We start from the raw sequence: 22,534 nt of genomic DNA on the forward strand, positions 1-22,534 counted from the left end.
AGTTACGCTTGGAAAAGATTATTTTGAAGATTTAAATAAAATTGTGTTGAAATATATTATGGCAAGGTAACAAAGCGAGAATAAAGTTAAAATTTTCGCAAGATACCAGAATAAGAGGAGGATTTGGTTTGCCTAATTGGGAGTTGTATTACCAAGCTACAAATTTGATGTGGGTTAAGGAATAGATAACATTAAGAAATACTAGATTGTTGACTTTAGAAGGACGTGATCTGTTGTTGGGGTGGCATGCTTTTCTACGGTATAAAGGAACTAAAAAACAGGAGTATTTTAGAAGACATTATATACGGGAGTCTCTGTGGTTAAACTGGGAGATTAAAAGACAATGTTATTTGAAAATTCCAGCCTGGCTATCGACTATTGAAGCATTTTCTTATCCTATAATATATAAAAAGGAACAAACAGTTAGATATGGTGAAATATTGAATGAAAAGGGTGAACTTAAATCTATGCAAAAATTAGAGGAAAAGGGTATAAAGATGAATTGGTTTTCATATGCACAAATACATTCAAGGTATGACAAAGATTCTAAAACAGAAGGTTTCTATGATAAACTGACTGACTTAGATAAGATTTTGACAGGTACTGATGAAAAGGTGATTAAAAAATTGTATGGATATTTATTAGAAATTAAACTAGAAGAACAAGTTAAAGAAACTATGATTGCTTGGGGGAAGAATTTTGGATATGGGATTGATTTAGAGAAATGGCAAAAATTGTGGTCTCAAAATTTTTAAATGACAATGTCAACAGCACATAAAGAAAATTTGTATAAATGTTTTACAGGTGGCATTTCCCCCCAACAAGAATAGCAAGAATGTTCAAGAACAAATCTGAAAAATATTGGAAATGTCATCAGATACCTGGCTCATATTACCATATGTGGTGGACTTGTGTGGATGCCAAAAAATATTGGACTAAAATCCACATGTGGTTGGAAAAAATGACAAAAAAGCATATAGACTTGAAACCAGAGATGGGAATTTTACCTGAAATATATAGTAGAGACTTGAAATACCTGATTGTAAATGTATTAACAGCGGCTAGGATTGTATTTGCCAAAAACTGGAAAAATGAGAAAACACCATCACAGGAGGAAATCATTAAGAAAATATTGGAATGTGCTGAAATGAGTAGATTGACATTTGAAATTAGAGAACAAGATGATAAACAATTTTATAAAATTTGGGATCTATTCTATCAATGGTTAGACAATAAAATACAATAATGAAATATGTAGATTCTTAGAAAATAATAAATATATAAAGATGTACTTCTTTCTTATTATATCTACAAAATGATTTTAGGATAGATTTGGGATGATAATATGAACGGTTATAAAACAAACTAAGTAAATTATGATTATTTCGTAAAACATGAATGAATAAAAGTATAGTCAAATGATTAACAATGATATTAATGTGTTTAATATTTGATTGAAAATATGAGAATATATACAATGTAATTGTAATTGAAGACTACGAAATGGAAGCACAAAACAATTTGTAAACCAACTGACACACTGTATGTATATATATGGAAGATGGCTTGATGTTTTTATGTTTTGTTTGTCTATGTTTGTCTTAAAAACCAATAAAAAACTTTTTTTTTAAAAAAAAAAGAAAATTGCTTTAGCTAAAAGTTGTAGTCTATTGTCACTAATTGTTCTGAGTCATCTGTTCTTGAAAAGAATTTTCTCAATATAAGTACTGTGTGGATGGCTACTTTTATTGTACACTTAACAAAATATTGATAAATCTCCATTTTGCTTGCATTTCTGCTGGTGTGTACATCTATGTAGATTTGAGACAGTGTAGTTTCTAATTTTGCTCTGAATCATCTCAGCTGTGATGGGAAGACTCTTGATTTCTGTGAGAGAGAAAAATGTCAAAGGAATCCTCATTTGATATGGATTTTGCATTCATTCATTCTCTATAGTTGCCCATCACAAACTAGAAACTCTGGGTGGCAAACTATAATAAAAACAATTAAAACATACAGAAGCTGTTACGTCAGGGTCGACTGAAGTGGAACAGTATTCAGAAACAGTAAAAGTAATCTTTATTGAAGATCCCAATAGGCGCGGCTGAGTTTATTTATTTATTTATTTATTTATTTATTTGATTTGCCAATTGTTTACAAGATAATAAGTATAAGTGTATACATAGTTGTGAATACATGAAATGGGTACATATAAGAAAAATAAAAGAAGAATAAGAGAAACAATAGGACAGGGACGGTAGGCACGTTGGTGCGCTTATGCATTTAAGCCAGGAGCTGTTGGATCTTTCAGCCACTGATAGAGCTTCAATTTCCCGCTGGGGAAATTGCTCCAATGAGTGGATTCTGACATCAGAATGTACTCCCTCCTGAATTTAACACTCCTTCCTTCCTGGACAGATGCTAATCAATCAGATTGAGTGTTCAGTGTGTAGTCATGCAAATAAGGGGGACTACAGTGGTTGCGACCTGACCTGTGCAACTCACTTGTTTCCACGGTGGCGGCCTGGCCAGTAAGGTCTGCTGCTGCTCCAGAGCCCACCCTTAGAAATGCCTCAAAGGCTTTCCCAGGCGTGGCTGGCTCTGCAGGGTTGGAAGCCCCAGAAGTTCTTTGCGGGACTCCAGTGTCTACAGATAAGTTATTGTGACAATCGTTCGGGTTTGAGACTACTACTGGGTGGTCTTTGTGCTGGTTTTCATTGTTTATTATTGTCAGGGATGGTTCTGTTTTTGTGTCGGGTTCCTGATTCTGTGTTGGCCTGCCCAGGTTGGGGGTGGCTCAAATGTCCTCGGAGTTGGTCTATGTGCCTACTCCAGATCTTCCCGTCCTTTAACTCTACCTGGTAAGATCGGGGACCTGTGATTTGTACTATTTGTGCTGGGACCCATGTAGCGCTGACCATGTAGTTGTGGGCATAAGCCAATTGTCTGACAATAAAGGATGGCACTTGCTGGTCGAGTCCACAGGTGTGTCTGTTTTAATTTGGATGTAACCTATCTAGGGTGAACCTTAATTTCCAGCTCATTAATAGTTCTGCTGGACTTCTATGTGTGGTGGCACTAGGTATGTTGTATCATTAGCATTTTAAACTGTATTTATAGTAATTTCTCCTTATTGCCCAGTATTATCTGTTATTACCCCTTATTACCCAATCACATTCATCGTCATTAATTCCCGTAGCCCAATTACTCCACCATTAGCTACATTCACATTAACATTCCCGTGACAAAACGGCTCCCTCAATACACCCTCCGTGTTTATTATTCAGGATTGTTGCTGGTGAATTTGAATTGCCATCCTTCTCGATACAGCCATCACCGGAGCTCTGTTGGTCTCTTGTGTTGCGTGGTCACGACAGTCGGCCCCCTCTACCAGGATCTAGTCTATAAAACAATATACATTATATCAATACTTAGTTTACTACTGTGTTACTACTACTTAGTTTACTACAGGCTTATCTGGATACTTGGCATGAAACTGCCTTAGAAGTCGGTTTGCACACACATCTGATACTTCTACCCAGGTTGCCTCTGTTTCAGGATATCCCCTCCATCTCACCAGATATTGCAATACTTTTCTGCGTATACACGAATCTAGAATTTTGTCAATTTCAGCATGAGTAGAATCCCCAGATATATTAGGTTCCTCAGTCTGAGATGTATTATTGTGTCCTATAGGCTTCAGTAAACTAGCATGAAACACAGGATGTATTATATGTATTTAGTTTAACCGTGGTGGTAATTTAAGTTGTACAGTAATGGGGTTAATCACTTTAGTAATCTGGAAAGGTCCAATATATTTTGGCCCTAGTTTCCTATTTAGGTTTAATTTTATATGTTTTGTTGACAGGTAAACATAATCGCCGACTTGGAATGGTTTATGCTCTTTTCTTGTTTGCCTGTTGTTTGTATTCTTGTGCTGTTCTGTCGAGAGTCTCTTTTACTTTCTCCCAACTATTCTTTACTTTTTTCAACCACATTTTAGCACTCGTAGGATGCATGTCATCACACTGTAAGTCAGGAATTGGAACAAACTCTACCCCATTTACTATTTGGAATGGGCTACACCCTGTGCTTTCATGTATAGCATATTGTTATATGCTACTTCATCAAATGGAAGTAGATCAGCCTATTCCCGCTGTTGATAAGATACATATGATCGCAAATATCTCTCAATCATCACATTGGCTCGTTCAGCAGCGTCGTTGGTGCTAGGATGGTATGCAGAGCTAAGACCTTGGGAGGACCCTAAGAGATGTACAAATGCTATCCAAAACCATACAGTAAATTGCACGCCCCTATCTGAAATTATTCTCCTGGGTCTCCCATGTAGTTGGTATATGTGTTGTATGAATAGGTCTGCTAATTTTGTTGCTGACGGCAACTCTTTACATGGTATGAAATGGGCTTGTTTTGAAAACAAGTCTATGATAGTCCAGATTACCATGTATCCCTTACTGCTGGGCAATTCTACAATAAAGTCCATGGCGATGTCTTGCCATGGTCAGTTGGGATCTGAGACAGTTTGTAATAGTCCCAAAGGTTTTCCGACCCTCGGTTTCGCAGTAGCACAGACATGACATTCCTTAATGTATTGTTCAATTTCTGATCTCATATGTGGCCACCAGAACTGCTGCTTTGCCAAATGCAAGGTTTTCAGAAATCCAAAGTGCCCTGCCTGCCAAACATCATGACGTTGGGCCAACACCTCTTTTCGACAGATCGATGGAACATATATTTTTTCTCCTCTCCACGCCCACCCATCTTTACACATACAACTATCTTTATTGTTTTTTATCCAGACATCCTTTTCTGTAGCCTCCTGTAAGTCCTTCTTGCAGATCTCTTTTATGCTCAATACCTTAATTTGTTCGGTCAACACTCCCGTATCGATCATAGGTTGAATAACCTCATCCTTACATAAATTGTGTTAGGGTAGTCGAGATACTGCATCCGCCATGAAGTTTCTACCTCCAGGAACATATCGTAGTTGAAAATCAAAATGTTTAAAATACAAAGCCCACCTCACTTGTTTAGGGGACAGTTTTCTTGGCTTTGGTAAAGCCTGCAAATTTTTATGATCTGTCCATACTTTGAATTTTTCCTTTAATCCTTCTAGTAGATGTTGCCATGTAACAAGTGCCCATTTTACAGCGAACGCCTCCTTCTCCCAAATAGCCCACCTTCGTTCTGTAGTTGTAAATTTTCGTGATGTATATGCGCACGGTTGTAACTGTCCTTCCGTGTTATATTGCAGTAGGACAGCTCCTACAGCAACATCACTTGCATCAGCTTGTACTATAAAATGTTTAGTAGTATCGGGATGTTTTAAAATGGGCTCTTGAGAAAATAAGGCTTTTAAACTCTCAAACCCTTGCTGACATTCTTTTGACCACCCAATGGGTTGGCTAGGCCTTGGTTTTGGCAATTGGTTTTTCGTTTTTAACAATTCTGTCAATGCTAATGCGATTTGTGCAAATTTGGGGATAAACTGCCAGTAAAAGTTCGTGAAGCCTAGAAAGCTTTGTAACTGCTTTCTTGTCTTTGGGACTTTCCAATTGACCACTGCTTTTACTTTATTGGGATCCATCTCTAATCCTTTATTTGATATTCTATACCCCAAATAATCCAACGACGTGCAATGAAACTTGCACTTCGAAAGCTTCACATACAACTTAGCCTGAAATAATTTTTTCAGAACGGTTCACACCAATGCCACATGTTCTTCCATTGTTTTAGTGTAAATCAGGATATCATCTAAGTATACCAAAACACCGCAATATTGAAGAATGAAGTATTCTTGCAATACTTCATTTATAAGTTGCATAAAAATGGCGGGTGCTCCCTGCAGCCCAAATGGCATAACGTTAAAATGGAAGCTTCCAAGGGGGCAATTGAAAGTTTTCCACTGATCCCCCTCTCTAATACGAACCCGATAGTAAGCTTCATGTAAATCCAATTTAGTGAAATAATGGCCAGTTGCTAACGTTGCTAACAAATCGTTGATTAACGGTAGGGGTATACATTGTCTACACAAATAGCATTGAGACCACGAAAGTCAACAAAAAGGGGTAATCCACCATCCTTTTTCTCATGAAACAAAACAGGGGCAGCTATATGTGATCTCCCTGGTTGAATAAACCCACGAGCCAGATTCTTATCGATGTATTTTCTCATTTCTTCCATCTCCTTTGGAGTCATTGCATACATTCTTGGTTTCAGAAACTTCACCCCAGGAATCAAACCAATTGCACAATCCGTTGTTCTATGTGGTGGTAATGTTTCACATTCCTTTTCACTAAATACATCTGACAAATCTTTATATGCATCCGGGTAGGCTCTAATTCAACCACAGCTGTTACAGCTTCTCTATTTTGCATGTATGGAGGAGGCATAGGGCCAACTACAATTCATAACTTCCGGAACCCATCCTCCCACCATATCGTGGGCTTCCATTTGTCTAACCATAGTAAACCCAAAATGAGCGCCTCCCGCATGTCTGGTACCACAATAAATCGTAAAGACTCCCAATGACTCCCTATCTCTAGCTTGACAGGGGTTGTCATTAAAGTGGCAGGACCCCCACCCAATAATGAACCATCTACTTGTTCAAATCACATAGGCTTGGGCAAATCCTCCACTGATAACTGCAATTCATCAACTACCCTTTTACTAATTAAACACCTAGTACATCCAGTGTCAATCAATGCTCCATACTGACCCCTTACTTTTCTTATCTGATTCTCCAATACTATTGGTATAATAAATGGTCATACGGGATTACTCACCAAATCATCCTCCTCTGGACTGTCCTCTCCGCTATCATGTAGCCCCAAGACTACTCTGGGTGGTTGGCCATCGTGTGTCTTATTCTCGCAACCACTTGACATTACATCTGTATCCTCCTTTTATGATACACATTGAGATCTTTCAGAGAGCTTTATCTAACTTTTTCCCCACAACATTTCTCCCTCTGTGAAATAGGTTGGTCAGCAAAGAATGATTAGGCTACAGTCATCCAACCAGCTTTTGTAACTGAGGATGGCGTTGAAACCTCAGTCTTTCCAGTGGCAGTCCAAACCTTAACCACTGTACCACATTGGCTCTTTTCTGGTACTCTCTGAAAACTGTATCACATACTCAGATATAAGAACATTGGTTGAGAAAAACATATCAAAAAATCATTTCTGCCCAATATGATAAATCAACCTCCAATTCATTTCTAGATTCAATTTCACGTGAGGCTTTAGCCATTTGGCTAGCCTTTCTACTCAGAGTTCTGCCAGAGGGCTCTGTATTGCATGGTTAAAGGTGTGAATTGTCGAAGAAGATGCCTCGTATATTAGTTTCTACCAGGAGAACTGAACCATGCTAAGCACCCTCCTTGTACTTTTGACTTTAAGCTAGATTTTTCTCATATAGGCTGTGTATATATATATTTTGAATCCATGGTGAGGAGGAAAAATTCCACACCAGTTGCTCACGTCTGTACTACATTGTAGAATGAGATCATATCACGCAGGTCCTACATACTATAGGAGCCTTTCTCCTTGCTTGAATGTAACAGTATATGATAGAATGCCAGGAACAGCTTATATGAAATATTAGGGGAACATTTTGATGATGAGCCAAAACCAGGTGCATCTCCATGCCACAATAACAACCCAGTCTGCCAGTTCACTGTCATAACTGTTATAAATAGCACTCAGCTTCACCATAATAAAAATAGCAGCAAACTGCTGCATAGACTCCACAATAGAGCTGAACTAGAATGTTTTGTTATCCATTTTCCAACCCTGGAGCACTCTTTGAAATTTCATGAAGACTTTCTGAGGCTGCACTCTTTGTTCTGACACAAAAGACTTCGTCTCGTTTCACACAACAGGATGGGTATAAAAAATATGACAACTTTTTTCCCCAAAGGAAAATGGAAAAGATGGAAGGGGCTGTGGTGATATAGGTTGTCAACATACATCATCAACCATTGTCTCCAAGAAAAACAGTGGCCAATCTGTCTGTCATTCAACCATCCAGGGAATATCTTTCTGACTAAAACTTTACATTGCTTTTCTACAAGGGCCATCTAAAGTTAAAGACACGTATTTCCGGGTTAATCATATTGTTCTCTGAGAAACATCTTAGATCCTGGATGCCTGAAAAAACAATGAGTAAAGTACTGGATGTATGGCCCTTTTGTCTGTGTGAACCATGTTTCATATTTTAACTATGAATTGAATCTCCTTTTAATTCCTTTTAAATTGGAAATCTAATACTGAATTTAAATTCTGGAAAAACACCAACTAAAGTTATGCATGGCTCCATGAAGTAACATTGATAAGAAATTGCAGTAAAATGATAAGAAAACAGAATTATTTATTTCAGATCTTAAAGTATTTTAAGCTTTTAAATTTTTAAGAAATTTAAATATAATGACAAAATGTAAAACTACTTTCAATTTTCATTGACTTAAAATTGTTGTAAATAAAAAAAATATTTTGGCCCCTCTAAGACTTCAGAATTTAAGAATTGTTAAAATATTTTTGCAGAAGAATAAAAAAATAAAAAGGCTGAAATGATGAAATACGTCCATGAAAACATTTTTAATATATAGTATTAATGCTACAATGTGATCTGGTTGCTTGTCACAATGGCAAATGCCCTAACAGAGTACAAAGTCAGCAAAGCAAGGCAAAGCTAGAACTCTCAATATGACAGCCAAGGGCAATAGGAGTTCAGATTGTGAAATTGAGACAGCATTGCATATAATTCTGCAATGCCCTGTATACCTGGGGCTAAAGGTAATCTCCTGTCTGGTCAGAAAATACTGACTGATTGCACATAGCACTTGTGCACTGCCTTCTAAATGACCAGGATTAAAAAGTTTCCAGAATGGTAGCCAAATCTGACATCCTTGCAATGCTCAAAATTACTGGATCTGACTACAGTATGCTCTGGATATGCTTACTTTCAGATATAAATAGAGGTTTTCATTAAATATTTATATTCTTTTAACTTTTTGTCTTTTTTTTCACTCTATGAGCCTATATTTTAAATAAAGTAATCAGAGTACAGCATCAACCAGGTTCTGTACCCCACAGTACTTTATATTACTTTATTCAATTCTTTTAATTAAATTAATATCCCATATCCCAGAGGCATTCTTAGATAAGCAGCTGCAACCTATTGCTTTCTTTTTCAAATCATCATTGCTATCATATAAAAAAGAAAGAAAAGGCAACATATTCAAAAAAGAAAAAGAAAAACAAGAAAAAAGGAAGAGAGAAAGAGGGGAAAAAAAACAGAAAATGTTTTTCACAATGGTATTGTACCCCTAGGAATGGCTAACACTACTGTTTACAAGCGTTCACCTTGGCCTAATAGTGATCTGTCATTCTATTTTGTCAGTAGAGAATCAGTTCAAAAGCAAAGAACACAAACTATCAATCAAGATTTGTAGATCTGGAGTGGCACAATCTTTCCATCAAAATAAAATAAATGTATTGTGGTGTGCCATGCTCAATAAATTCATAGTTCTTCATACAGTATTGGTATGTCCCTTATTCTTCTAACATAAAGAAAACTCTATTCCTTAAAGTGAAAATCTACATTTTGAACAGTCTCCTAGGTGGGAATCAGAAATATAACATCCTTAAAAACTACATTTACTAGAATTATGCAGCACCTGGATCCAAAGGGGAAAAGGTGATTCAGAGAATGCATGGACATGCAGTGTCTGTTGCACTTATTAGCAATTCCTTAAAAAAGCAGTGTCTTTTTCGGGGCTTGTATGTGAGCCCAAGAAAAAATGTGTTTGATTAAAAGATTTACCAAACAGGTACATTCACCTTTCTCTCCTTGAATGTAGTATTTATCTTACCTGTTGGAATAGTCCGAGAAGCCTGAAGCTCTCTGCCCATTTCAGACTCTGCTGCCTGCAGATTACAGTAAATGTGGCTGGAAGATAATCTTTTTTTTTTTTTTTTTTTGAAACAAAAAAAAAAAAAACCCCCCCCCGCCCCCCCCCCCCCCCCCCCCCCCCCCCCGGGGGGGGGCGCCGGGGGGGGCGGGGGGCGGGCCCCCCCGCCCCCCCCCCCCCCCCCCCCCCCCCCCCGCCCCCCCCCCCCCGCCCCCCGGCCCCCCCCCCCCCCCCCCCCCCCCCCCCCCCCCCCCCCCCGCCCCCCAAGGATGGAAAAAGTTAGGTATTTCCAAACCTTATTAATAAGTAATTGAGATTCTCAATAATATACATCCTTGCACAGTGTCAAAATATATTTTGCAGAAATACATGTGTTTTAATTTCACATCACAAATGAGAACAGAAAGGAAGGAAACCTAAGAGACTAGAAGATGACCACAGAATGTTAATCAACTTGCAAGCCTATTGCCTTTACAATACCGTTATCTTGGACGTAACACAGACTTACAAAGGTTTCAAACTCAAAATGAATTTGAGATAAATGTTCTATTTTACATGTAAATTTAGCATTGTAATCTTCTGTTTTGAGACTACACCAACTTATTTATTCGGTTTCTACAGCTATACCAAAATGGCATTGCTTAATATGGGTTCAGGTTGCAGTAAAAACTTTCTCGAAGAGGTTTATTTTAACTTTTTAGTGGCGTTTTAAGAGCATAGCACTTTTTTTAGAAGCAGCTGTTGCTCAATAACAGAGAAGACCAGGTGTTGGTGAATCACCATATTTTGAATGTGATTTAGCCAGAAAAGAAAATTGTTTCTATGGCAAAATATTAAAGTGAACATGAACAGGAGACACCCCCCCCACCCGACCAAAGTAAACCAATAGTTGACTTTTCACCTCTCAGGTCAAAGATCAAATTAAAATTATGGCTGATGTGAGTTCAGAAGATTCCAATGACACCACTATATGCTCATAGGGATGTATTTTCTTTACCCTTGTGAGAGCAGTCCACATGCATGTAATTCAGTCCTTTAAGAAGCACTTTCCATATTGATCAAACCATCTGCAAGAGTCTACTACCAGTATTATATTCTTCAGTACTCATTACTATTGTCCTAAAATGCCTTTTAGAGAATCCTTATGTGTGTCAATAGATCTGGACAATGAGAACACAGGGGACTATTAGCTTGCTGCCATCTAGTAGTTATTCTAGTACTCTACCTAGGGCTTGAAGACTACACATAATCTACAACTGGTTCACAATGTGACATATACAGTGATGAGCACTGCTGGGTTTGCATTCTGTTGAGCAAACTGCACTTATTCCCACTTTCCTTCCAGTGCAATTCAAAATGCTGGTTATTGCCATTAACATCGACAGAGTATGTGCAGGACCCTTTCCTAAGGATATTTACCTAAGGATATCAGATAAGATGGGCATGCTCCTAGTCCCCTTTGTTAAATATTGCCACCTTAAGGGAGCAAGAAATGTGTCTTTTCCTTAATTTCCACAGGTCTCTACCCAGCTAGCCTTCCAAAAAGCACTGAGGACTTTGCTTTACTCCCAAGTACTGGGATAGGATGAGGTAGGTGAAATTTTATGAGGCACTGTATGCCAAAAGTTTAAATTTAGTGCCAGGTTTTTAATGTGTATGGTTTAATATATTTATATATTGTTTTATTATTGATATTGTTTAATTGCTGATTGAGAGCCACCCAGAGTACGAGTGAAGATGTGTGGCTAAATAAATGGTTTAAATAAATAAGAGTGTTCTCACCCTGATCTATAGCCTGACATTTATAGATCTTTCTTGCCAGATCTGCTCTGCCAAGTAGAAGCTTCCTGTTCACCCTCATAGGCATTACTTCTCGATCAACACAGAGTTCCCATGAACTCACTGAACATTCTGCAGTAATAAAAAGACAGAAATAGAAATTGTGAGTAACTCTCAGCCCTGGTTGAGTTCAAAAACAGTGACTGGTCCAAAGTGACCCAGCAACACCCCACAGCTCACAGTGGATTTGAATACAAATATTCCAAATCTAGGCCAGCTTCATGTCACGTTTTCTCTCACATGCATGGATAATGTGTTCCCCAAATACTGGATCATTCTAAATAGTCTAAACATAACTTCTCATTAGGGGAATATCAACAGTGCATTTAACAGTGATTAATAATAAGCATAAAAGCCTACTCTTCTTTAATGTCTAGCTTTGTGCCTAAGTGTTTGTATTCCTCCACCTTCCCAATTCAAAATTATTACAACCTTCCTAAGAGTTATTGGCAATGGCTATTTTCTGTAATGCAAGGATGGAAGATTGATGTTGTTGCTTATCAGTTTCCATCACGCCTAACAAGGTCCTCAAGCTCACTGTCAGGTTTCTAACTTTTGTCAGTGTTTCTCAACTTCACAACTTGGAAGATGTGTGGAATTCAACTCCCAGAACTCTACAAGTTGCTACAGTTCAGAAACACTGCACTTTGTAATAAACAGAAACAGGAAAAGTACTTTAAAGAAGCCTTAAAAGTACTCAAGTGAATTATAAATCCTAAGAGCATTGTTCCATGCTCTTATGCAACAAGCCTCATATAAAATGATTGCAGTAAGATGTGTATTGAAGACTGCATTCATTAAACAAGTTTGGACTAACTAACCTCTTTATAGATATGATTTATAAACTTAGACTGCTCTTCAACCAGGTGAATTACCACTCCTGAAATTTAAGGTGACCATTACCTTTTGAATTCTGGGAATTCAAATTCAACATACTGTATCTAGATGACAAGAGGTGGAGAAATTTGAAGATCACCAAAAGAGGAAATTAAAAAAAAAAAACCCAAACCAATCCCTTCTGAATGGTATTCATGAAATGTGCATATTTTTTTCCTATTTAATCTATTGTTTTCCTGGGTTGAACTAATCATGTACATTTCAGCCCAGAATATTTGAAGCTGTAGGACTTAAATGGGCAGGTTCCTTTTTTTTTCTGGATTTTTAACAGCCACCACGAAATCTACAGCCTTCTGCAAAACCTCAGCATCTCATTGAGCTGTTATTAATAGGGAGTTGGTCTAGTGTCAGAATGCAGAGACACAGAACACATTAACATTATCACATAATTATATTTAGTAAACACTTGGTGCTGCTTTGCCTTTGGTAATTGCATTTGGTAGATGCAATATTTATGAAAGGGGAAACAGAAATGTCACAGCTCATCTCCATGGAGCAGTAAAGGTCTTAGGATAAAATTGCATTAGATCCAATTTTATGCAAGCCTGCTATGTAAAGGTGCAGCACGGTAGTAAATTCTTATCTGAACAAAGTGACTTCCTGGCTTGAGATTCCTCAGATTGGAAAAACCCACACTATAGAATTTATTTATTTAGCATATGGCATAACATACATGGACTAGCAATATATATTAACATTTCACCTAGATTAATAAAACTCAATAAAGCATACTGAAGTGTGTGTGTATATATACATACGTCCTATAGAATATCTTGGTTTTTAAAAAGATCCATTTTATTCTAATATTTATATTTGCTTAATTTATTTTTCCTTGCATTTTCCCTGTTCCCGATATCAGAAATATATACACAAGAAGAAAATCTGGATCTTTAATGTGTTTACTGAATTTTTAAGGACTGCATAAAAATTGATTAATCAAAACAAATTGTAAAGGTGTTTAGAGACAGTTACTGTAACTTATTAAATGGCTGGAATGATTAGCATGCTATCACATATCACAAAATCTTGTGTAACTCACTCTTTTTATTCATTGATCTATATATTATTTATTTACTAGTAGTTATCATTGGCTTGTCAAAAGGGTTTGAGATATATCTGGACAGCCTGTACTTAGTTGATCTTCCCTTTGCCTCTCTTTTGAAAAAGATAATCTTGAGAGTTTCAGTTCACCCTTTTAGGGTTTCTGTTGTTTCGCAAATAATTAATCTTGATAAAATTTAAAATATTAACTGGGATAATTTATAATCCACCTGCAATAATTGAAATAAAAGTGTTTGATTATTTGGTATATAGGAAAATACTACCTTGACAGTACAGCACTAGAAGTATTAGACAGTACTAAAAAGGCAATACCGGAATATAAAGTTTCTTCTATACTAGTTTCCCTTTCCTCACAAATGCATAGATCAGTTTCCTTTGATCTTCTTGATTGCGGTTTGTGAGCAAATTTCTATTGCCAAAACAAGGATTTGCCTAGTTTGAGAAACAAACAAAAAGCAGCCATCTATCTCCTCTGTGATCCCTCTCTGTGAAGGATTTTTTTTTACAAAGATAAATAAAAACAAATAAGCCAACTACTATGGCAAGAGAATGAAGGGCTACCTTCTCCTGAAGTCCAAAGTCCCAAAAAGTATTCAGTTTCAATTCCTCCACAGACTTGTACAGAAAGCTTTCCAAAAAATAATAATAAAAAAATGAGGATGCCTTTGGGGGCCAGTTATAAATACAACTGACAATAGCTTAGTGCTTGGTTTTAGGGAAGAATTAATGTACAGCTTTTCATAAAATGATCTTGCACAATTATTTGTAGCATTCTCTCACACAGAAATCAATAGAGAATTAAAAAAAACCAATCAAAATAATTTTCAAACTTAATTATTTTTTTAAAAAAATTCCATCCTATTGGGTGTTCCATTTTGGGGTAAGGGACAGCCATCCTACTCACAAGAGCTTGTGCTATAGTGATTATTATTTAGTTGCTGACTGGGCTGACTCTTCAGCACCATGCTTACAAAGTGGTTTCAAATGTACACTATGTAATAATTAATATAAAACATACAACAATTCAAAACAACTCAAATCAGTATCTAAAACACTAGTTTAATACATTTAAAAATATTTAATGTAAAATCAATTTACAACCATAGAAACTCACACAGCAAATTGAACCATTACTCAACATTTTACAGGTCAGTATGTCATGCAATTCCAGCTTAATTATAACTGCATAAATCCACTGTGTTCAATTAACCAGTTTTCTAGGTTTTAGGAAGACAAAAGTACTGAGTTTCGTGGGAAATGTGGCACAGAAATAAAAATGTATGGATTCTTCCCACAAATAACAAGAAAAGCCTTCTCTGTTGTTCCAGTGCCCGCACATTAAAACGGCCTTAACATACACGAATCTCAGTTGTTAGATTTACACAACCTACTAGATAAAACGTGATTGACTTGTTTGTCACTCAACGTGTCACGTGCAGGCAATCTGGCAGTGGGAAAAAAAAGAGGGCGGACTTCTCGGCTCGCCTACAACGGAATGCCCGTTTTATTTACTTACTCTTACTTATTCCGCACATGCCCTGCTCGAAGTTCTTGAAGTATAAGCACATGCCAAAAAAAACTTTGGGGTATCCTCCCTTCCCCACTCCTCCCCCAAAGGATTTGGCTTTGCTGTCCCTTCTTGTTTACTCCCACCCCACCTTTCTGCAAAAGCTTGTTTTCAATTATAGCGCCGGTCCGTACTGGGAGGCAAATGCGGAAAACAGGCAACGGTTTTGCTTCTAGTTCGACTTTCCATTATGTAGCTCTCCAAAGGCCGCCGCCGGGATTCTGCCCAGTTACGCGTCTTTCCTGTGCGCCTTCGCTCACAATAGAAGGATTTTCCTCTGAAAAAAGGTCTACTGACCTCGCCAGTTCTGGAGCGACTACGCCCTGCAGCCTCCTGTCCTTTAGTAGGGTGGAGTTTCTCAATTTCCTCGGCAACTTTAAGATGCATGGATTTCAACTCCCAGAATGCCCTAGCTTAAAGTTCTAGGATCCAAAAGCTGTTTGAAATTATCTCTTGACCGGAACCGCGTTTATTTAACCGGGAATGAAATAGGTGGGTATATGCATGTCACTATTGAACCAAAATGTTGTTGTTGTTTTTTTGCAGGAATTACATGCGCTTTTCACAACTTCAAAGCTTATGTTTTATCTGATGTGAAAGTGCAGCCAACTGATGTTTTTCAACCAATGGTGATTGTTAGATCAATCTGTAAATCAATCTGAGCTTTGAGAGGAAGTGTGGTAGAGAAGTTACTACATTTCCTCTCAAAATCATGCCCAGAGGTTGCTTTTGTCAGCCTTCCAACTTATTCAGACAAGAAGGGCATCCAGATGATCTAATCCTACTTTATCATAAAGGTGTTGCATTAATAGAATCTTGCAAGACTTTTTTTATTTCTCCCGTTCTCTCTTTTTGTCCCCAAGAAACTTGGGAGGGTTCCTTCTGAAATGCTTCCCTTCTTTTTCTTCCACTTGTGGAGCTGAACTGTCTCTTAATCAGACCATTGCCTAGTGTTCAGATCTTCCTCCTGTCTCTCCCAAGTCATTATCACACACTATATCTTCACAGTACTGTTACTAAGAAAATTTACATATACCTATAACGATAAAGCCAACCAACCTTAAAAACAATACACCCATGAACATTAGGGCAAATTCGGTTGGAAAAAGCAAAATAACAAACAACTTTAGGAAGAGTCTCTCTGGAAACAGCTTTAATTCTGGGAAAAGTAGGAGGAAATAGAGGAAGACGATGGCCAGCAGCAAGGTGGATGGACAGTCGGTTACAGTGGCCATGAGTGCACCATTGGACAACCTGAAAGGTCAGATTAAGGACAGATTGTCTGAATGGTCTCTATGAATCAAGTGACTTCCTAGCACATAGAAATCAATCAGAGACAGCGTAGAAATGGAATTAACCTCTCTTCAAAATCTCAAGAAGCAGGCAGGTTTTGAAAGGTGTGCATCCAGTTTACCTGTATAAGAGAGATAATGTCCACGAGTAAGTGGAAATCTGAGGCAACTTCCTTCTGAACATATGGAAAATTCATTTCTATATTAGTCACTTATCCTGTTCCAATACTTTCAGGATTTTATTTCATATATTTGTTATTTATCCCACCAGACATTTCTGGAGGCTTGCTTGGTTAAATATATATTCTGCTGTTCCAGGCCTGAGAAGATTGCTAACATTACTAAAATAAATTTTAATTGAATCTTAAGATCTTTCTATTGCAATACTTAGAACTGACAGTATCTATTGCTAGAAGGCCAATCACATCAAGAAATAAGATGCCCTGAGCCTTGCTCAGGAGGCTATGCAAATAAGGTTGTGTATGTACTGTATTAAAGGACTGTAGACTGAGTATCTTCTGAAAGAAAGCTAGAAAGAAAAGATCAAAGGTGCTGGAGGACTAGGAGTAAAGAAACCTGTGGATTCTAGTCCTGTCTTAGACACAGAGCTCCCTGCCTCTCAGCCTTAGGAAGCAGATAATGGCAAACCACTTCTGAAAATGCTGCCCAGAAAACTGCTTCCATTTGTTCATGTAGTCACCAAGACTCAATGCTAATCTGATGGCCAAAATTACTAGCACAGGCCCTAGGGTGATGTTGGTGTCAAGAACTGCAGTATATTAAATTTGTATGAAAAAAAGGAATCTGTATTCACTTTTCCAGCCAATACTGATCAAATGGGGAAAATGCTTGGAGAACTCAAGAAAACACACTCTTTGCTGCCTCCTTTAATTCACTTATAGATGCCACTGTCAGATTTCTTTGCTGGGCAGCAAACCTAGGTTTGAACTGAACCTGTGCAGAAACTCGTAAGGACCAAAGATCTTGTTTGTATGTGTGAATGTGTGGGAAGCGGGGGCAAAAGGGGGGACCAATTGCAGCAGTATTTGATTTGAAATGTTTTGGCTGCTCATCGAGTTTTACTTGAAGTATCAACCTGGAAGCCCTTTTGTATCTAGGAAAGTAATTCTCAGGCCCTTGACATCTCCCATCTCCGATTCATTTTAGCAGCAAATCCCAGGGGAGGAGGATAATCCAGGAAAGCAGACACTGTGGCCTTTCTTTTCAAATTTAGTCTAAACATGTATTGTTGGTGGTTGACATGCCAGAGGACAAGTATATCTCAAATCTTTCATCTTGCCACTTCTGGAATTAGGTGAATGAGAAATTCATATAGATGTTACATAGAAAAAACATCTCAGCCTCTCATGCAGCAATCTTACATGTTCCAGTTCAGGACTAATACTATTGTGCAGGATCAAGACTCATATTTAAATATAGATGGGATTTATTTTTAGTGTTATTAACTTAGATCCCATCCATTTCAGTAGGACTAACCTGGCTTAGTTAAGCTCACTCCAGGGAAGTTTGCACAGTATAGCCTCAGATAAGGGGGGAGGGGGGAGAGAGATGCTGCCTTTTATTAACATGACAGTGGGAAACGAGTTTCACTTAATAAAGTGCTTGGGCAATTTATATTCTGCCAAAAACAAAAAATGACTTAGCAGAGGTTTCCTCATTTTACCAGGCCGTAAATTTATAAGCTTTCTTGAGGGCCCTCTAGGTAGACAGACAGGATATCAGTTGAATAACTAATAATACTTCATTAGTAAAAGATAAGGAATGGGTGGAAGAGAGATCTGAATTTGCTAGATCTCACAGGTCCTGGAGAACAGCCAAGGCTCTTATTCCATTTAGCGATAGCCATCAGCTAACATTGGTTGAAGGAAAGTGGGCAGGAGACGATTCCTTGAAAGCCTGTGAGCACTATTCAATTCAAAGGGAAAAGTCTAGACTCAAAATATTCCAATGGTCTGTGTTTTCTGGGCCAATCTTTGAACTTCCTTGCCTTTGGCTTCTCTCCATGCAGATCTGATGACATCTCCTGTGCTGCAGAGCACTGCTTGTGGAAATTCTTTGCCACCTAGCTAAAACAGAAAGAGAGTGACTTTCCCTGTAGCCCAATTGTTGGTCTGCAAAAGTATACTTGCTCTAAAGTAAATTTTATTGAATTCAAGAAAGCCTGAGTTCTTTCCATCTCCTGCCTGGTCTGGTTTTTGAGTGTACCTTAAGCTCTGTCTCCTGAATCTGAAGTATTAATTTTCTGGCTAAAATGAAAGCAGATGTTTTTTTTTTAAATGTACTGATGTTATATCTAGAAATAATTAATGACTTTCAAACAACAACAACAAAACCTGATTAAGTTTCTTTTCAGGATATCCACACAGAAAATTACCACTGCTTGAAGCCACAGGCTGCTGTTTGAGAACGTTTTCATCTGAACTTGGAGGGAAACTCCTCAATGAATACATTGTTTGATTTCCAAATGTGTATGGAGGCAGCTGAAAAATACATCTAATAATATCAAAACTACAAATGGCTGGAAATTGTGGAGGAAAGCAAAGAGATCCAGAGCTGCTTTAAGCCTCATTGTGCTGTGAGCTTTTATGTGCCCAATGAAAGTTGCAGATCTGGCAGTGAATCCCCAGAGCAGAGGTCTCCAAACTTGGCAACTTTAAGACTTGTGGACTTCAACTCCCACAATTAACAGCTTCCAAGATAATAGGAATTCAGCAAGGTTTTCCCTGCACTTGCTGCTCTGCTATCCCTGCAGCTACTGAATTTATTATTGAAGAAACGTTCCTTCAAGCTTAATGCGACACCCCCCCCCCACACACACACTTTGCTGGGTCGGAATTCCAGTTTCCAGAGTGCCCAACCGATGGCGGACGGCCCAACATAACCATGGAGGGGAAGGAGGCTGCCTCAGTCAATGAAAGATTTGTAAGTAGAGCAAATGCAACCCGGGATCGGAAACTTACTCCGCGGAGGATGTTCAGCCTCCGGGGAATTGAGGCTTGGGCTAGGCGATAAACCATCTTCATAAAAGAGATCTCGGGCATCCATTAAATACACGGCTCTCCTGGAAGGAAAGACGGATTTCGAGCGGGGCTGCGTCTTATCCATCTCTCTTGTTCATCATCATCATCATCATCATCAATATCCCGCATTTTACAATGTTCAAAAGAAGCGGTTGTGCCACGGGAACATTAATATTTGCAGCGGCATTTAAACTGTTTCCGGCCGCCGGCAGTTCAGCGCAACTTATCCTGTACAAGGAAAGAGGCTGAAGCTCGTTGCGCGTTTCGCTAAACCTCGCGGCAGGGGCGAACGGCGGGCAGCGAAGCCAATCTTCGACTAGGCATTCACCCCCCTGTACATCGAAAAGGACCGGCGACCTACCTTCCTGCCTGTGTGCGGGCCTGAAGGGGAGGGTGGGGAATGAACCGACGTTCACTTACTTTCCAGCTCCTTCGAGATAGTCCGGGGCTCGGCGATCTTAAGCGACCCCTCCGTCGGAGCAAACACCTCCCGGTATGCCTGGTACGAGAGAGACGAATGCGGCGTTGGTCCCGGGACAAAAAAGGAGGCGCGCCCGACTCGGATACCCTTCCTTGTGCATGGTCCGCCGGTTTTCCCGTGAAATGCGCTTCCAAAGATAGTAATAGCAAAGCAAGACAGCAGCTCCTGAATGTTTTGGACTAGAACAGGGGTCTCCAACGTTGGCCACTTTAAACCTGGAGGACTTCAACTCCCAGAATTCCCCAGCCAGCAAAGGAGTTGAAGTCCTCCAGGCTTAAAGTGGCCAACGTTGGAGACCCCTGGACTAGAGTTTCCATGTTATTGGTCGTGCTAGCAGTGGTTTGTAGGAATTAAAGACCAAAAGACAACAGGGCACCAAGTTTCTTTCAGCAAAGTACTGCCTAAAAACTCCAGGGGTGTGGGCCATGCTGCTTAGCTATTTCGGTACACGCAGTACTCCCAGCAAGTGGAGAGGGTAGAGGAATTTAATCTGATGGAGCCAGATTAAAGCAGAGCAAATCAATATGAAATGATATTGCATTTAAGCAATTAAGTAATTTATTTATTTATATTAAATCTTTATGAATTTTACAAATAACTCATAGTAGCGGACATATCCGACCCTTCCTCCTACTATTTTCCTCACAACAACCCTGTGAGATGAATTGGGCTGAGAGGGACTGCCCCAAAGTCACCAGCTGGCTTTCATGGTTGAAACAGGACTTGAACTCAAGGTCTCTCACTTTCTAGCTTGGTGCCTTATAACCACTGGATCAAACTTGCCCTCTTGTTTAATTGAAACAAAGAAAGTGGTTCAGCCTCAATTTATGCTCAACTCTTGCTGACCCACCTAGGGAGACCCTATAGCAATGTGGTCTATAGTGGTTCTTTGCTGTGATTGTAGGTTCTAAAACAACTATCAGGAAAGAGAAGTTATGAGTTTGCAGGAAATGAGGCATATCATATCATTTCTACATCTGAGTAGAAATTTACAGAGTTAATGCAGAGTTTCATTGTAATTCACTGGGATTACTATGGTTTTTCAGTGTAATTTCACTGGGATTATGGTTTCAGTGTAAATATAAAAAAATGACAACACTTTAGAAAGATAAGGTTAAAGCAAATGGTTCAGAAATAGATGTAGAGATAGGAACAAATAGAATAGGATAAGATAACGGGAATATTTAGATTCTTGTTTATTGAGGTGCTGTTGAACTACATAGATTAGAAACAGTTTCTGGTCTAAAGATCTGCAGTGTATCACCATTTATCTTGATTCATCTATTATTAGTTACAAGGAAGTTTCTGATTAAAAATAAAACTAGAATTAGATAAAGATGTTGACATTCAAAGCAAAGATGTCATGAGAGAAATACAAAACAATCAAGTAGATACCTATCATGGGAGCAATCTTGCTCGATGCATGATGGAAGCCTTTTTGTTTATATAGGATTCAATGGTTTTCTTGCTACTGAACAAATCCTATAACTTTATTTTGTTGTATTCTTTTAGGTCAGAAGAAAAACAAAAACAAAAAACACATGACCAAGAAAATTTCATATCAGCCATTTACTAGGGAAACACATTATTTTGTTCCTTGTTAAAAAATTAGAAGAGGAATATGTGATCTGATAAAATTTTCGGTGTAATTTGAAAGCTGTGAATGTGAAAGTAAATAAAAATACATTTGAATATAAATGATTCAACTGGCTTTCAGCATTTTACCTGTAATATGTAGAAGTGGAAAATGAGTGCCTCTCTACAGATCCCTGTGAGGCAGCTGTCCTCAACTAATGGTCAAGGATAATGATATCTCTAAAAATATTTTGGCCTCCATCAATATTCATATCTGTTAAAATAACTAGTTAAAAGAAAATTCCTGTTGAGAAACATCTCTCATAATCCTGAAAGTCCAATATATCACTGTTTATTTTCCTTATCACTGCAACATGTAACAGTAAAATCCATTCCATTTCTTCATAACTTTGAGTCCTTCTGGAATGTTTAACTACATTTCCTTTCAAAGTTGCTGGGTAAATTAAGCAGGAATAATAGTTATAAGTTGGCTCATGGGAAGATCATTTAGTTGGGGAAAGCTGCCTTCTTTCCATTCCTCAGTAAATAAATTGTAGCAGCAATCTGTATCTGAAAATTCTACCTGGAAAGTTTTCTATCTTCTTTCTCTTACAGTTTAGTAAATCCAGGCTTATTATTTGTTCATCAGGGCACCCCAGCCAATCTCAGCTCTGTTACAAAAGTATAGCTATACTATGCATATTCATCTGGTACTATGCTGCACTTCCCCTTCGTCCCAATTTATAAATAGATATCTGGAAGAGCTTTGCAAATGGGTCCAAACATAGTGGTTGAGTCCAAACATTATTCAGAAAGCTGTAAATATTGTTCAGCTACTGTGGTTTC

At 38.3% G+C, this 22,534-nt stretch overlaps 1 long non-coding RNA gene across 2 annotated transcripts; it reads right to left on the reverse strand.

The window, feature by feature from the left end:
- Positions 1 to 2,363: 2,363 nt before the first annotated feature.
- Positions 2,364 to 15,696, reverse strand: LOC148130889 (uncharacterized). 2 transcript variants are annotated; one of them, XR_015749114.1, is made up of 4 exons: positions 15,597 to 15,696; positions 11,717 to 11,845; positions 9,896 to 9,972; positions 2,364 to 3,402 (listed from the first exon to the last, which is right to left on the reverse strand). It is a non-coding gene; the product is annotated as an uncharacterized LOC148130889 (long non-coding RNA). The 2 variants fall into 2 exon arrangements; XR_015749113.1 differs by lacking the exon at positions 15,597 to 15,696 and adding an exon at positions 15,391 to 15,543.
- Between the last annotated feature and the right edge of the window lie 6,838 nt (positions 15,697 to 22,534).

Source organism: Notechis scutatus, chromosome 4 (genome assembly GCF_049901735.1).
Source record: "Notechis scutatus isolate UNSWTSFEM ecotype Mainland chromosome 4, rNotScu1.2, whole genome shotgun sequence".
Classification (NCBI taxonomy): domain Eukaryota; kingdom Metazoa; phylum Chordata; class Lepidosauria; order Squamata; family Elapidae; genus Notechis; species Notechis scutatus.